This window comes from Scylla paramamosain, chromosome 28 (genome assembly GCF_035594125.1).
Source record: "Scylla paramamosain isolate STU-SP2022 chromosome 28, ASM3559412v1, whole genome shotgun sequence".
NCBI lineage: Eukaryota > Metazoa > Arthropoda > Malacostraca > Decapoda > Portunidae > Scylla > Scylla paramamosain.
Window position 1 is genome coordinate 310,276 of NC_087178.1, and position 17,225 is coordinate 327,500.

At 42.2% G+C, this 17,225-nt stretch overlaps 1 protein-coding gene across 21 annotated transcripts in view; it reads left to right on the forward strand.

Annotated features, from left to right (window-relative positions):
- Positions 1-1,365: 1,365 nt before the first annotated feature.
- LOC135114642 (phosphatidylinositol 4-phosphate 5-kinase type-1 alpha-like) overlaps positions 1,366-17,225 on the forward strand; it is a 99,786-nt gene continuing 83,926 nt past the window's right edge. For 12 of the 21 annotated variants that reach the window (XR_010275605.1, XR_010275606.1, XR_010275610.1 and 9 more), the window contains exon 1: positions 1,366-1,621. The gene's annotated coding sequence lies outside the window, so the exon portion shown is untranslated. The remainder of the gene's footprint in view (positions 1,622-17,225) is intronic. The other 9 variants (XR_010275616.1, XR_010275617.1, XR_010275614.1 and 6 more) reach the window with 2 other exon arrangements.

Sequence of the window (17,225 nt, forward strand, 5' to 3'; positions counted from 1 at the left end):
GTGTGTGTGTGTGTGTGTGTGTGTGTGTGTAGTACCAAAGAATGTAACGAACATAAACATTATATTGTTTTCTAATAAAATCAACATCATGCTTTCTTCTCTTCATTCCGACATGCAAGGAGCAGGAAACGATCCTCTGTTTACTTATTTACTTATTAATCTATTAACTCATTTATGATCTCATTTATTGTATTATTTCCATCGAGTCATCAGGACGAGGCGACGGAGTGTACAACTTGTGCAGTATTATAAGTAAAAGAGACAAGCATAATGTTTTTTTATATGTTGACTAACCCAAAGGGAAGATTAATTGATCAAAAACAATTTATATTCTGCCTTATTATTTATCACCAAATTATCATCTACCTGTCAGTGTTGATGATCCTTACTTAAAGATCGTCTATATATAAACATATTCATTATACCATTAATTTCAGATACTCTCTTCCTTAACAAATTAATCCTCTTTTCACCTCTATCCACATTTTATTTTGTTTACAGTCTTTGCACGACACACCTGAAAAGTTACAGTATGTCTCCCTTGTTGCTCATCTGGTCTGCCTATGAAACTTGCATGGCGGGACACAGTTCCTCCCCTCCCAGCCAAATATTGCACAGCTGGGTGACTGTAGCCCCGCCAGGTGACGGTCATGGCACGGTGTTACCTCCAGGTGTTGCGGTAGTTTTCGCCGGGTAAGAGAAATGCGTAGTCAGATAGAAAGAAGGAAAGATAGGTAGATAGATAGATAGAGAGAGGCAAACAGAGACAGATTGATTGATAGATAGACAGACAGATAGGTAAACAGAATGATAGATAAATCTTGCCGCACTTTCACAAGTCTCTGTTTCTTAACTTGACTGCTTATGTCAAGGTGTGGTGCAATATTATTTTATGTATGGTCTGTCAGAAGTTATTGAAAAGCTTGCGAAGGATTTTTTCATGAATGATGATTTAAAAGAATTATGCATTATCAATACGAACACAAATGAGGACTTGTCTGAATATCGTTGTAATCTTTCAATATAGTCCCGATAAGAGAGTAAAGTGTAAGGGGGCAAAGGAGAGTAAAAAAAAAAAAAAAAAAAAAAAGGATACGCGCCTGGGCTGTCAATTGCTGTAGTAGAACTTGTAGAGTTTCTGATGATCTTTTCATGGAGGTAATTGAAGCATCAGTACAAAGAACATACATGAGGACCTGACTAATTATCGCTGTAGTCTTTAAGAACAGCCTGGATAGGATAGCAGAAGGTGTGCACAGAGGGACGTGAGGTGTGAATGGGCTGGTCCCCCCTGCAGAACAGTTCTCTGTGAGAGGGGAGGGTGGGGGAGGGGTGGGGGGCGCTCGGTGCTGCCCTCTGCCGCGGCGCATGCGCAGGGCCGCGCCTCCCTGCCTCAGTCCCTCCGCCACCACTGTGAAAGTGCATCGACGGTAGCCATATTCTGTGATTTTCCCGAGTCCTTCAACTGTGGAAGTGTATTATGTAGAACGGAAGATATTACAGGTGGTGTAGTGCCTGAGTACTATTGAAAAACCGTCGCCTTGCCTTTACTAATGAGTCAAAATGGCCGATACCGATGTCCAGAGCAACGATGTGGACACCTTGAGGCCAGCGGCGGGAGGTGAGTAGTGGTGCCTGATATGCTGTTCTGCTGCTGTGTGAACCTGGCCTGCTCCTGGGCGGCGAGGGGCAGGCCTGGCGTGCCCCTCGTGTTGTCTGACATGTATTCCCGAGGGTTTGAATGGGAGCCAAAAATGTTGTGGGCGGCGGTGGCTCTGGCTCTGTCACTCGGGCCTGGATTCCTGCCGCCTCCCTGCATCTCCTGCCTCTATGTTGCTCGGGGGGCGGAAGCGTGTGTGTGTGGTGGTTGCTTGAACGTTAGGCTAGGCTAGACACGTAGAAGTCACAGTATCGGTAATTTTTCACTAGTCAGGAAATGAGTGACATATTTGGTGCACCTGCCATCGCCCGTCCAGTCCTGCCTTGGGTCGTCAGGCAGGCCAGGTGTGCTCTGTGCTCAGGCAGTGGCCGCTGGTGATCGGTTAACTCTTGCCTTTACTATTTTACTGTGTAGGTTTCGTTATTCTGATTAAGACGAGCGGGTTAAATTCAGGGTTAAAAGATACTTACGGCCGTCACTCGGCTGTCAAAAAAAATGTAGTCTTGAAATTTATGATATGTGGGTTACCTGAAATTTACTAATAGAATTCATGTTTTTCACTCATATGCTTTTGTGCGAGTTTCGTTATTCAGATTTTTTAAAGACAGGTGGGTTATATTTAGGACTGAGATACGTCTATCATTTAGCTGTCTCAAAAATATAATAGTATAGATGTTAGAGGGATGGCGGGTTACCTGAAAAATAGTAAGGGTTTAATGTTCTTTTGAGGAGGTTTTGTCATTATGATAGCTTTGGCAAGTTGGTCAATAGACATGATCAAAGTATGTCCCATTTTGGTATCTTAAAAGTAATAATAATTGATGTTAGTAGGATGTGGGTTACCTGAAATTTACTAAAGGGTTTCATGTTCTTTTGAGCAGGTTTTGTCATTCAGATTATTTTAAGAGCAGTGGGTTAGATTTAGGGTTAAAATATGTCTGTCTGTTAAATATGTCAGAAAAAATAGTAGTAGTGGGATGTAGGGTTATCAGACATTTACTAAAGGGAAGGCCATGTATTTTGAAGCAGTATTGTGTGGCTGTCAGTGTGTAGGTGTGGTGGTGCCTTGGTTCTTGCAGATCAATAGTGCATGAATGTGTGGTGTGGGAGTGTGGATACCTGTGGCAATGATGAGGTGCAGGAATGTCACCCAAGTGTCACTGATACATTTTGGTTTGTGGGCACATTGATTTTGGGGGGAAATTGGTTTTCTGCTTCATTTAACCTGGCAGGATTTCCACAGCACTAGGCAAGGACTGTGTACCTGCATGATGCCTGCCAAGGTTATGTACACATGCATACATCTTGGGGAGGAATGAGAATAATTTTTTAGACAGCAGTTTGAATATTACTACACGTATCTTTTGTACTGTGAATGATCGCTGTGTGATGGGTGACGTACCTTATAAATGTTGTTATAGCTCCCTGATTCCAGAGGTATTGAGAAGCTGTCATACCCTAATATAGTGTAGGAAGACAAGGAAGGGCAAGACAACACATATTGTCGCTCTTGGCTAGTCTGAGCATACATACCTATTATTATTTCTTTATAGGTATGAGGCATTTCAAGTGATGAGAAGCAGAAATAGAATATATATATATATGTGACAACTGTTTAAGTATATGCAAGGGAATAATTTTCTCCTTGACAAGAACATTGTTTCCCAACCATGTGCACTGACAAGACTTTGGCACTGCTCCATCCAGTCACCTTGCCGCAGAAAGTCTGTTGGTCCGAGTCAGCAGATATTTCTGCCTGTCAGGACACTGTGCAGTGCCTTGGGGGCTTTGCTGCTCATTGAATATCTCAAGTGAAGGGCTCTGGCAGTGGGGATGCATTGGCTTGTGTTGCTGCATAATGGATGAATTCAGAGGAGCTGGTAGCTGTTTATCTTGTTGGACTGTATATTGCAAATCTTTCAAGTGAGAACCAGTAATTTTGTGAGAGTAATGGATATTGATTTTGATGCATAATGGGCAGGGGCGCCGTAGTTGTGTATGTGATGCATGTGAAGAGAGAGAGAAAAAGGAGGTGGTGCTGGCCTAGGAGGCTATGAGACACTCCGATTTTTTGAAAATTATTACATATGTTAGTAAGTTAGGTGTCTTTGAAACCCTCACACATGCTTGCCTACTAGAATAATAAACCATGAAAGTCATTAGTTACATGTGTTAATAAGTGACTGTCTTCTTAAGAACTTTCACAGATGTATACTAGAATAATAATCCCCTATGATGTTACTAAAGAAAGTATGAATATTGTTTATTGTTGTGGAGGATTGCTGACTTCTCACTAATTTCTCAAGATGGGTAATGTCAAATCATCCAGTGCATTAAACAAGAATCTAAAGACATTGGAAACAGATTGAGTTGTGACACCGCAAAGGGATCATATGGCATCAGTTAATTTTATGAGAGCATACTACCTGTTCTGAGACACTGATATATGCCAAAATTGACACTTAAACCATTTCACAAGCTAAGCACATCCCTTCAGAATCACCCTGCTTGGTCTGAAGGGACAGTCATGTACTGGGTTTGTGTGTTTTCAAATCTCATGCATCATTTCTTGCAGTAACTAAAGTGGGATGCTATCAGGGAGAAAGGAAGGGGTGTTTGGTATGGGAAAGTGTAGTTCTAGTCCCTCATGCATGAATCACAGCAGCATGTGTTGGCTTGCCATTGGAGGTGTGCACCAGGGAGACAGTAGGTGCTGAGTTAGCTTGGTGGCGTTGGTGGTGGTGATGTGGTGCAGATGGGAGGAGGAGTAGGAGGAGGAGGTTGGTTTTGCTTTGTTAGGTGGCATATGCTATATTTGTTGACCTCGATTTTTCTCTCTCTCTCTCTCTCTCTCTCTCTCTCTCTCTCTCTCTCTCTCTCTCTCTCTCTCTCTCTCTCTCTCTCTCTCTCTCTCTCTCTCTCTCTCTCTCTCTCTCTCTCTCTCTCTCTCTCTCTCTCTCTCTCTCTCTAGCAGAAGTTCGGAAGTTTATTATTTATGATGCCAGAAGTAGACTTATGGCAGTTTTATTTTGTGGCTGCTGATGGTTGTCATTGACAGTTCAGAATGAGAAAAGTGTGGTACTGTAACTTGTGCAGCTTTTTTGCATTTTGCGTCATCATGGAAAAACAGTGAAAAAGCAATATTGTCATGATGTCTTTTGTATTGCAGTGACAATATTTTTCCTCAGTGTTGTTCCTCTAACATGCACTGCTGACACCAGTTTCTCAGGCACTAAGAAAATTGTTTTCTTTTGTATGGAAATGTAGTCTTTATGTGCAATGTAACTTAGCAACCAAATCCTATCTCTAGGGGGTGTTTAGTGTGAATGGATAGTTGAAAAGACATGTTAAGCATGTGTGAAGGCTGGGAAGCCATAGAAAGCATTGGGGGCATGTTGTGACCCTCCAAACTGGGATTACTGGGGTGTGGAGGAAGCGCAGTAATCTTGTCCAACTGTGCCTAAAGTTTTGTGCAGCGCTGCCAAAAGAGCCATCGCTGCTCATCAAGTTATGATGTAAGCTGCAGAGAAATACATGCCAGTTTGCACTTTTTTTTTTTTTTACTTTAGAGCCGGTAACATTTCACCAACAATCTTGAAAGTTATGATCTAAACTGCAAAGAAATATACCCCGTCATTTTGCACTTTTTACTTTAGAACCAATGATGTTTCAATAACAAGTTTTAAAAGCATTCCAGAGCTTTTATATTTATACACTTGGCTATGTTGTGTAATAATCAAACCTACACAGAAACACTATGGGACATGTACTACTGGGAGCAATGGGCTGAGAGTGTGAGTGTGAGTGTGTGTGTGTGTGTGTGTGTGTGTGTGTGTGTGTGTGTGTGTGTGTGTGTGTGTGTGTTGGGAGGGGGGGGTGCCATATTTGGGCCACCCTGTATGGGATTGCTGTCCTGGTATATAGATAGATAGATTACAAAAAACATAGAGGTACTTTTAGCCACATACAAAGTCCTTTAATTCATTTACTCCTAATCAAGCTTTCCCATTAGGTATCATCAGCTGCTTTTAAAGGACTAATTTTTCATACTACGATCCCTTAAACATTTACTTCTGTAGCTTAGCACAGATGAAATAAACGTCATATTCTTTTTTCCTTGATGTCCATCCAAACAATTACAGTGATCTCAGTATGAACCAAAGACAACCATAGCAGTAAAAGAGTACAATGTAGGCCACACAAAGCAGAGCCAGCATCCCACCAACTCACCTCCTCGCATGTAACACGGCACAAACACCACCAAGGCTAATGCAGGTCACAATTGCAAGCCTCCACTCAAGACACTAGCCAGCACTGAAACGCTATCACTGCAGCATTACCCTGGCCACGCTCCACTTGGCCCGGATTCTTACGACACACCAGATATATAACAGATATATAACACTCAGCTGTCTGTTGTACTTATGCTGGAGTTAGTCAGTTTATGGTTGTCATTTAGAATGTTTTAGCTTTTTTTTTTATTTCTTTTATTTTATTTTATTGATTGATTATTATTATTATTATTGTTGTTTTTATTATTATTATTATTATTATTATTATTATTATTATTATTATTATTATTATTATTATTACTATTTATATATTTATTTTTATTTTATTTTTTTGTCTAGCCATTGAGTATTAGTGACAGCTTGGAATTGTGGGTTTTTGTGTTAAAGTGTAATTGAGAACAGGGAATATTTCTGGTACATATCTAAAGTTTGAAAATACGAACAGACAGTGTCACTGAAATAAATTGAAGAATGGTTTTAGTTGAAGCATTTTGAAATCAGCATTGCAGGATGGCAGAAATCAAGCCAAGAGATAAAGGAGAGAGAGAGAGAGAGAGAGAGAGAGAGAGAGAGAGAGAGAGAGAGAGAGAGAGAGAGAGAGAGAGAGAGAGAGAGAGAGAGAGAGAGAGAGAGAGAAGCACCTGTTAAACACACATTATGAAAGCAGGCTTTGTGATGTTGATAATGGAATTAAATGTTGTTGTGGCAATTTAGGTTATTGTGAATTGTGTAGGTAATTTAATGTAGTAATTGTTTTGTTTTGTTTTATTTATTTATTTATTTTTGTTTATTTATTTATTTATTTATTTATTTATTTTTGTTTGTGCATGTGTGTGTGTGTGTGTGTGTGTGTGTGTGTGTGTGTGTGTGTGTGTGTTAGGGAAACCAGCAAAGGGAGGAAAAAAAATAGTAACAAAATTGTGGTCATGAATCCATTGCCAGAAAAAGATGAGTAGATCTAAGTAGATTTAATGCAGTGGTGAAATTAAAAGAATAGATATTGGAGATTTGTGTTGCAGTAGCCACTATTTTAGAAGATTAAAAAGAACCGTTCTTAATTAAAATAATGACAAAAAGAAAACATCAGCGGTAATTCAAGAAGAGTAAAAAGATCTCGTTCATATCTAGTAAAAGCAACAATAACTTGCAAAGAATGAAAGAACCACTTGTAAAAACAACAGCAGCAACAACCATAACTCGTCTCCTGGGAATAATTAGATGAATAAGTGTGACGTCCTTCCCGCACACTCCTTCCCTGCCCCTCCCTTCTCTCCCCCTCCCCTACCACACCACACCACACCACACCACACACTTCCTGACATTTGCGTTGTAGCAGTGAGGCAGTGCAGTGGGGAAGACCCATGACTGGTTCTTTCTGGCAGAGGATAACCTGCACCAACCATTCTGCATTGTTCCTGTGTTTACTGGAATATTTGTTACTTAACCTGCACCAACAATTATGTCTTGTTTCTGTGTGCTTACTGGGGCACTGGATGTTGTATTGGCTTCAGATCAGTGGTGTCATTGGGAGCTTTAAGAAATTAACTAGACAGGCTTATGGATGGGGAATAGAATGGAAATAAATAGGTAGGTACTTTTAGAAGAACTCAAACCTGGTATTGTATTAGGAATGCATTTAAAAGAAAAAAAAAAAACTGGTGAACTATTTTGACAGCATAGAGGTGTTAATCTTCAAGTAAATTAAAAAAAAAGAAAAATTATAACAGTTTTGCATTCTCATCACTCAGACATATTGGTTTAGAGTTTCCTCATTAGCGCTTGTCATACAGGGACTGCCATGTGTAGGTCCGGCTGCTTCTTGTGGGTTCCTTTATTTTCCAGTGTTATGAATTCATGGTGATATTAGTGTACTGCGGCAGTAAAGAGGACAGGATGGGATAGGTCTCTGCTTCCCCTCTGACTCATGACCCTCACTGGTGTAGCTGCTCTGTGTTAAGTTGTTTGTACCCTAGGCAGGAAAAGGATATGTGAATTTCCCAGCACACTTGAATATATAAAGCAGCATGTCATTTATTTATTCAGTTTTATGTTGGAAGGGTGAAACAGGAAATGTGATCTTCCCAAAGTATTGAGTTAGTTAGGGTGAACAACATTGAGCTGTTTCAAGGTCCTAAACACTTGAATGTAAAGTATTAGGTAGCTTTTATTTATATTACTATAGAAAGGTGGAACAGGAATTATGACTCCACAGAAGTATTAAATTAGCAAGTACAAACAACAGTGAGCTTTTCAAGGTCCTAAACACTTCAATATAAAGCAACAGGTAACTTTTATTTGCACCTATAGAAACGTAAAGTGGAAAATGTGAGCTTCCTAAACTTTTAAATTAGTAAATATTAATAACAATGAACCATTTAAAGTTATTTGTACTCCAGAATGGAAAGGAAAGGCTGAGCTTCCAAAATTAGTGAATGAATATATCTGAAATTAGAATGAGCTATTGTTTATACTACAAAAAAAAAAGGAAAAAATTAAGCCAGCAACTTTAGTGAATAAATATATATCAAAACAGAACCAGTTATTGTTTACATTCAGAAAAAAAAAATATGCATTGAGCAGTATTGAAAAAGGGAGTTTTTTTTTATTTCAGAGTCAGAATGGGCTTATCCTTCAGTTGAATTACATATTTAGGTTCATATCAAGGAAGAGGCTTTTTTTTTATTTACTTTTCATGTATTTATTTATTTATTTATTATGTGGGAGGGACACCAGCCAAGGGCAAAAAAAATATCTAAAAAAAAAAAACACACACACACACACACACACACACACACACACACACACACACACACACACACACACACACACACACACACACACCGAGATGCTGGTCCCGAATAGTTTGAAGTGATTGGTGTGCACAGAAGCCTACAGGTAATGTGAGAAGCTGCATGTGCATTCCAATTGAAAGGGAAGGTAAAAATAAACACCAGTAACATGTGGCAGCGACAGTGTAATGGGGCAGAGACAATAGCACGGCGTTCGTATGAATGGGAGTGTGTCGGTAGTGGTTACTTCATGATAGGAATGTTGTTAATGCTAGTAATGGTTAATTTGAATGGTTATGGGGACTGAAGGATTCTCTCTCTCTCTCTCTCTCTCTCTCTCTCTCTCTCTCTCTCTCTCTCTCTCTCTCTCTCTCTCTCTCTCTCTCTCTCTCTCTCTCTCTCTCTTGTCAGTTTCATCAATTTTTCTCTTTCCTCTTATTCTTTGGTTATATTTTATTCTTATTTTTTATTTTTTTCCCCTTTTTTCGGAACATGAATTTCTCTCTCTCTCTCTCTCTCTCTCTCTCTCTCTCTCTCTCTCTCTCTCTCTCTCTCTCTCTCTCTCTCTCTCTCTCTCTCTCTCTCTCTCTCTCTCTCTCTCTCTCTCTCTCTCTCTCTCTCTCTCTCTCTCTCTCTCTGAGTCATGCAAGGATTTACACACACATTGTTACATTATAATCTTATCATTGTGCCGTTAATTATTAGTTGTGGTTTGTTACTCATCCAGGGAACTTGTTTGATTTTATTTATTTATTTACTTTTTTGCTCCTTTTATCTGGAAATTTGCTTTTATTTATTTTTTTTTTATTAGTGGGAGTTGTGTTGTCATTGTTTTTATTTATTTATTATTTTTTTTATTTTAATGTTTTTATCTTTGACTTTTTTTTTCTCTATTTAGTTTGTAAGATTTTGTGTTAATTTGTGGAAGTTGTGTTGCTGTTGGCATTGTTTTTGTTTATGTACTTGTTGTTTAAAGTATTTTCATTTATTTTACTTCACAATTTTTTTTTATGAATTCATCTGTCTATTTATTTATTTGTTGCTGTTAGGGTTATTTTTATTTATTTATTTATTTTATTTCTTGATTGATTGATTTATTTATTTTTATCTCGTTTATCGTTGCCTGAAGGTGCGTCCATTAGAGTGATTGGTCAGTACACTTCAGTCAGTGTAGTGAAGGTGTGTGTGTTGGTTTCATTGCCTTCATTGCTACTACTGATGCTACTCTATCTGTGACTGTCACCTTCAAGAGCGTGGCAGCCATCCAGTTTTGCTTTCACACACACACACACACACACACACACACACACACACACACACACACACACACACACACACACACACACACACACACACACACACACACACACACACACACACACACACACACACACACTAAAGAAAATTGTGTTAATGTCAAGTAATATACATACATTCTAGAAAAATATATAATAATTTTGTATTATTTAAGACTCACATGCACTCGTTAGAGAAAGTGTGTGTGTGTGTGTGTGTGTGTGTGTGTGTGTGTGTGTGTGTGTGTGTGTGTGTGTGTGTGTGTGTGTGTGTGTGTGCGCGTGTGTGCGCGCAAACAATATATATACATTAAAAATAGTAGTTTATAAATGTGGTATTGTTTAAAAGACTTGAGACTAAGAGCTTCTAACATAAAAAAATAAGCTTCTAACATAAAAAAATAAATAAATAAGCACACACACACCCACCCACCCACCCACCCACCCACCCACCCACCCCTTCCACCCCCTTCCACCACTCTCGCCTCATCCACACACTCAGAATAGACCAAGTCGTGTGTGCATGCGTGTGTTGTCGTTTCCTGTTCGTCGCCTGGTTTTATCCGCCGCGGCTGAGACTCGTCCATCTGAATAGACTGCCAGGCCCCTTCGAGTCAGGCAACCAAGGCCCCGCATTCTGAAGCGCTTTACTCTCTCTCTCTCTCTCTCTCTCTCTCTCTCTCTCTCTCTCTCTCTCTCTCTCTCTCTCTCTCTCTCTCTCTCTCTCTCTCTCTCTCTCTCTCTCTCTCTCTCTCTCTCTCTGAAATAATTAGCCGGTTCTCAAGAGTGCTGGTCCTGTTAATAATGTAGGTATCTTCGTAACTTAACACTAGAACCATAATCAGAACACCCTTGAAAACCCTTGTCACTTTAATTACCCTTTTACAAACACCGCATTCTGAAACACTTTGCTCGCTCAACGTGGCCATTTCCAGATGCCACAGAGATGAATGGCTGGGTTCTCAAGAGTGTTTCTCCTATTATTAATATAGAAACTGTTGATTTGTCACTAGAACCATAAAAAAAAAACACCCTTGAAAACCCCGTGTGCAACTTCCGCATTCTGAAACGCTTTGCTTTGTCACCACGACGACTTTCAAAGGCTGCAGAGATGATTAGCCAGGTGGAATAGTGGAGGTGTGGCGCAGAGGTGATTCAGAATATGGTCCCTTGCAACCCAGGCAGCCGAGACCACCGCGTCATACTTGGTGTGTCTGTAGGAATAGTAATACAGGGTAAGGTTCTCCCCTCCTTCCACCTAACCGCCCCTCTCGGCCAGTCCCTCTTCGCTCGCCTTTTGAGACACGTTGGTATTGCAAAGGAATATAAAGGAAGGATGGATTTTAATAGGCTGGTTGCGAGAGAGAGAGAGAGAGAGAGAGAGAGAGAGAGAGAGAGAGAGAGAGAGAGAGAGAGAGAGAGAGAGAGTAAACATGCAAGAAAAGACCTAGAAAGAAGAAACGTTGATATTTTGTTGGTGTTTTGAAATACACAGGAAACTTTTTTTTTTAGATCAGGAAAAAAAAATGCTCTCTCTCTCTCTCTCTCTCTCTCTCTCTCTCTCTCTCTCTCTCTCTCTCTCTCTCTCTCTCTCTCTCTCTCTCTCTCTCTCTCTCTCTCTCCATCCATCCATCTATCCAGGACTCATTTTTTTCGTCTCCGTGTTCGCTCCCTTTGTCGCGCCCTTAACGAAGAGACGCTCCACAGAGATACCACCGGGTGAAGTGTGCCTGATGAGATGGCTGAAATGTGGTGGTGGTGGTGGTGGTGGTGGTGGTGGTGGTGGGGAAGACTGCACGCCTCAGCAACTCACGGCCAGAGAGAGAGAGAGAGAGAGAGAGAGAGAGAGAGAGAGAGAGAGAGAGAGAGAGAGAGAGAGAGAGCTGAATTGAGTCTTAGGTGGATATCAACTTGGAGGAGGTGATGAACAAGATTACCATGGTGTGTGTGTGTGTGTGTGTGTGTGTGTGTGTGTGTGTGTGTGTGTGTGTGTGTGTGTGTGTGTGTGTGTGTGTGAAGGGTGGGAGTGGGGGGGGACAGGACAAGCATAACTAAATAGGTAATGAAAAAAATTGAAAATAACATAAATAAATGTTTGAGAGAGAGAGAGAGAGAGAGAGAGAGAGAGAGAGAGAGAGAGAGAGAGAGAGAGAGACGTAAAACTGTAATGAAAAGTAAAAAAAAAAGAATTGGTTATATAAATTAATCTTTGCCGGCAACAGATAAAAAAAAATTGAGAGAATAGACAAATAAATAAATAAATATAATTGTTGATGAATTTTTTTTTGATAACGTTGATAAAAAGACGAAAAAATGAATGACAGATAGACAGACAGAGACAGGAAGAGAGAGAGAGAGAGAGAGAGAGAGAGAGAGAGAGAGAGAGAGAGAGAGAGAGAGAGAGAGAGAGAGTAATCACCCACTCCCTATTAAATGCAAGCCGCTTAAGACGTAGAGATGTGGAGGAGGTGATGGTAGTGGTGGAGCAGCAGCAGCAGTTGGTGGTGGTGGTGGTGGTGGTGGTGAAGGCGGGAGGTGCCGTGGCCGCTGGCGAGAAAGGAAGAGGTGATGGTGTTGGGTCATTGTTAGTCACTTGACGGCTTACTCGCTCCCTAGTGTGTGTCTGTCTGTGTGTGTGTGTGTGTGTGTGTGTGTGTGTGTGTGTGTGTGTGTGTGTGTGTGTGTGTGTGTGTGTGTGTGTGTCCATTCAACTAGTGACTTGCAGGATTTTTAAGGGTAGCCTACTTTGCTCTCCAGTCTCCGTCATTTCATCATCCTTCCTGTGCGAGAGAGAGAGAGAGAGAGAGAGAGAGAGAGAGAGAGAGAGAGAGAGAGAGAGAGAGAGAGAGAGAGAGGACCGTACTTTGAAACACTTCTGCGCCACTCCTCCACAACTTTCATTATAAGCCTGGTGTCGTGTCGAAGGTGCACGAGCTTTGAAGGGTGTTTTTTTTATGGTTATGGTGACAGATTAACAAAATTTCTATATTATTAACAGGAGGTACACTCATAAGAACCCGGCTAATCATCTCTGTGGCCTTTGAAAATTGTCGTGGCGAGAGAGAGAGCCAAGCGTTTCTGAATACGGCACTTACAAAAGGTTCCAGTTGAAGTTACAGGTTTTTTTCAAGGGTGTTTTTATGGTTCTGGTGACAGATTAACAATATTTCTACATTATTAACAGGAGAAGCACTCTTAGGAACCTGACTTATCATCTCTGCGGTTGTGGTGAGAGGAAAGCGTTTCAGAATACGTGCCAGAGAGAGAGAGAGAGAGAGAGAGAGAGAGAGAGAGAGAGAGAGAGAGAGAGAGAGAGAGAGAGAGTCCCTTCTACTGTATACAATTCTGGAGGGTTCACCTTGAATCATCTCACCTGCTTACGATTCACTCTCACCTTGAAGAAACGAGCGTGGATGCTTTGCTTGTATCGTTGCTGTTGATGTCTACGTTCATAGTGATGGTGAAGGTGATAGTGATGTTAGGAAGTCGCTAGGAATGGTTATGGTGACTATAGTATGCATTGTATTTACCACTGGCACTTTGTTGATGTTGTGATGACGCTAGGAGTCCTTTTATAGTGACGATAGCCACTGTAGTCACCATTGAAGGGAGTATAATGTTAGAATTACTAGTAGTGTCCATGTCATTAGTATGTTAGTACGTGTCCCTGCTTAGGATGAACTGGCGAAGACTGAGGTGGTGTGTACAATAATCTTTGTGCTTGTGAGGTGGTGGTGGTGGTGGTGGTGGTGGTGGTGGTGGTGGTGGTCTTCAGACGGGATGCTGGCAGTGGTATGATTGGTGCGGTTGATGCGGCGGTTCGGTGAAGATGGTCTGGCCGGGACACGAGGCACAGGACACGGGGCAGGAAGATGTGATAAGTGCTGGGAGATACGTCTTCCATCTCACTGCAGGACGAGGCAGAAATAGCTGGGAGAGACACGCATGTCCGTGGGGAGGGGAGAGGACGAGATAGGAATGGGTAGGAGAGGCATGCAGGGACGTGGGAGAGGGGAGACGAGGAGAACGAGGCAGGAATGGGCCAGCAAGGAGGAAGGGGTTTGAGAGAGTAATAGGAACAAGGGAGAGGGTGATGTAGGAATAGGTAAGAAAGGGGAGCAGGAACGTGGGAGGGAAATGGGGAGAGAGAGGGGAGAGAGGAAACCAGGAATAGCAAATGAGAGAAATGTAGGGAGAGGGAGCGAGAGAGGGAGGTGGGTGGTGGGTAAATTAGAGGGAGAGAAAAGGACACAAGAACAAATGAATAAAGAAGATAATAGAAAAGAGAAAAGAGGAAGCTGAACATGAGAGAGAGAGAGAGAGAGAGAGAGAGAGAGAGAGAGAGAGAGAGAGAGAGAGAGAGAGAGAGAGAGAGAGATGGACTAGAGTGGGCTGGGAGAGGAGGGGCCCGCGGCAAGGGGAACGGAGGACGGCGAAGGGCGGGAGACAGGGAAGAAGCAGGCAGGGGGAGACGCTGGTAGGCTGGCTGGCAGAAATTTTACTCCTCTTCCTTAGTGGGCAGCGAAGGAAGGCAGGCGTGTTGGTTGTAAATTGTGGAGGGAAGCTGGAAATGTTTTTGAAAATGTGTGGTGGTTTGGGATTCACCACCACCACCACCACCACCACCACCACTACTACTACTACAGTTGCTACTAATGCTGCTGCTGCTTCTACGAATAAGAATACTATTTTGTTGTTTTCTTTAGTGCTATTGCTGTTAATGCTACAACTTCTTCCTTTACTACTACTACCACCACCACCACCATCAACAACAACAACACTATTGCTACCACGACTAATACTACTACTATTCCTATCACCACCACCACCACCTAAATCTAATCCCTTTAAATCCTCAATGCACCACCACCGTCTAATTTACAAGCCAGTTAGCTGTACAGTAGTGCCCGTGCAGTGGAGAAAACCAGTTGAGGGAAGAAAATGCGAGATGAAGGGATGGCAAGGAATTGAGTCACGGAAAATGTAAGGGACAGAATCACCTTACAGGGCGCCGACTCTCACTCTTGGAAAACGACTAAAGGAGAGGAGTGGGCGTGCATACCTGTGGCTACGTACCCCGTCGTGCTGGCCCTTTAAATGCATCGCCGATCACGTGGCTGCCTACCTGCCCACCTCGGTTACCTGGGCTCCTTCCCTTTAACTTTTGCCGGCCCACCTGTACGTACTACCGCCACCTGTCACCTGTCCCTTTAATTAAATACCTGCTCTCCCTTTCCCTTTGCTGCGTAGTGTGGTGGTGTTAGTGCTGGCTGTGGTTGTTGTAGTAGTAGTAGTAATGGTTGTAGCAGTGGTGGTGGTGGTGATAGTAGTAGTAGTAGTAGTAGTAGTAGTCAGAAATTACATAAGAATAATTTATGAATGCAAATCTAGGGAAAGATGTGAGAGAGAGAGAGAGAGAGAGAGAGAGAGAGAGAGAGAGAGAGAGAGAGAGAGAGAGAGAGAGAGAGAGAGAGAGAGAGAGAGAGTAAATAAAAGTAAAATCTTCAAATTATGGTTATGGTGCTTTTATCTCTCTATCCCTCTCCCTCTCTTCCTCCCTCCCTCCCTCCTCTCCCTCTCTACGCCTCTCCCTCCATCATCCGGTTGGTGTGTGTCAAGGGTCAAGGGTGAAGGTCTCTCTCTCTCTCTCTCTCTCTCTCTCTCTCTCTCTCTCTCTCTCTCTCTCTCTCTCTCTCTCTCTCTCTCTCTCTCTCTCTCTCTCTCTCTCTCTCTCTCTCGCCTTCAGCCTCCCGGAAGCACAGTGGCATGACGGAGGAGGAGGAGGAGGAGGAGGTGGTGGTGGTGATGATAGAGGAAGAGGAGGAGAAGGTTGATGATGAAGAGTAAGTCATTCAGAAGGAAGAGGAGATGAAGAGGAAATGCAGAAAAGAGAGAAAGTTATAAAGCAAGAGGAGAAGAAAAAAATGGTAAAAGTAAGGACTGGAATAGAGGAAAAGAGGAGGAGGAGAAGGAGAAAAAGAAAAGGGGAGTGATGACAGTGAAGAATAAGTGGAGGAACTTATGGTGTTGGTGGAGGAGAAGGAGGAAAGGGAGTAAGGTATTCAAGAGGATTAAGAGGAGGAAGAGGAGGCGTGAGGAATGCAGGTGAAGAAGTGGTTTGTGAGGCGCAGGTAAATCTTTGCAAATACCGTCTTGTCAAGGTTAATTAGGTGAAGTGAGATAAGCTTAGGTTAGGTTAGTTTAAGCTAGGTTAGGTTAAGCTAGGTTAGGTTAGGTTAAGCTAGGTTAGGTTAAGTTAGGTTAGGTAAAGCTAGGTTAGGTTAGGTTAAGCTAGGTTAGGTTAAGCTAGGTTAGGTTAAGCTAAGTTAGGTTAGGTTAGGTCAGGTGTAGTTAGGTTAGGTTAGGTGTATTCAGGTTAGGTTAAATAAGTTGGGCTAGGTTAAGTAAAGTAGGGTTAGGTGAAGCTAGGTAGTGTTAAGTGAGATTAGGTGAAATTAATGTTAGGTAAAAATAAAGGTTGGTTAATGTAGGTCAGGTAAAGTTTGGTGAATTTAGACTAGGTGAAATCAGGGTAGGTAAGGTAAACTGAAATCAAACTGAACCAAACTGACTCTGGAAACTTGTAATCCGCAATCAATTATACCCTTGAGGTGCTTCATGTGTCCTTGATTGCATACCTGGAGTTTACACACACCTGCCTGTCTGTCTGTGCACCCGACCCCGCCCACCCTGTCCACTTCCTTGCCCACCTCTCACCTTGCAAACTTACCCACCCCCTCACCAGCAAACTTACTCACCCCCTTCCTATGCAAACTTATCCCATCCACTTCTGTACATCTTCCACCTCCTTCCTACGCCTCTCCACTCCTCCCATCCACTTCCTTCTAGTCTCACTCACCTCCTTCCTACACCTCTCCACTACCTCGCTACACCTTCCTCCTCCTCCTCCTCCTCCTCCTCCTCCTCCTCCTCCTCCTCCTCCTCCTCCTCCTCACGCTCAAGTATGAGTGATAGTTGTTTTTATTGTTTTATTTGTAAGTTTGTTTACTCTGTGTGTGTGTGTGTGTGTGTGTGTGTGTGTGTGTGTTCAAAGGTGTGCTTCAGGTGTGGTTGGGAATATTTATTGGGTACTCATTGTTTCTCTCTCTCTCTCTCTCTCTCTCTCTCTCTCTCTCTCTCTCTCTCTCTCTCTCTCTCTCTCTCTCTCTCTCTCTCTCTCTCTCTCTCT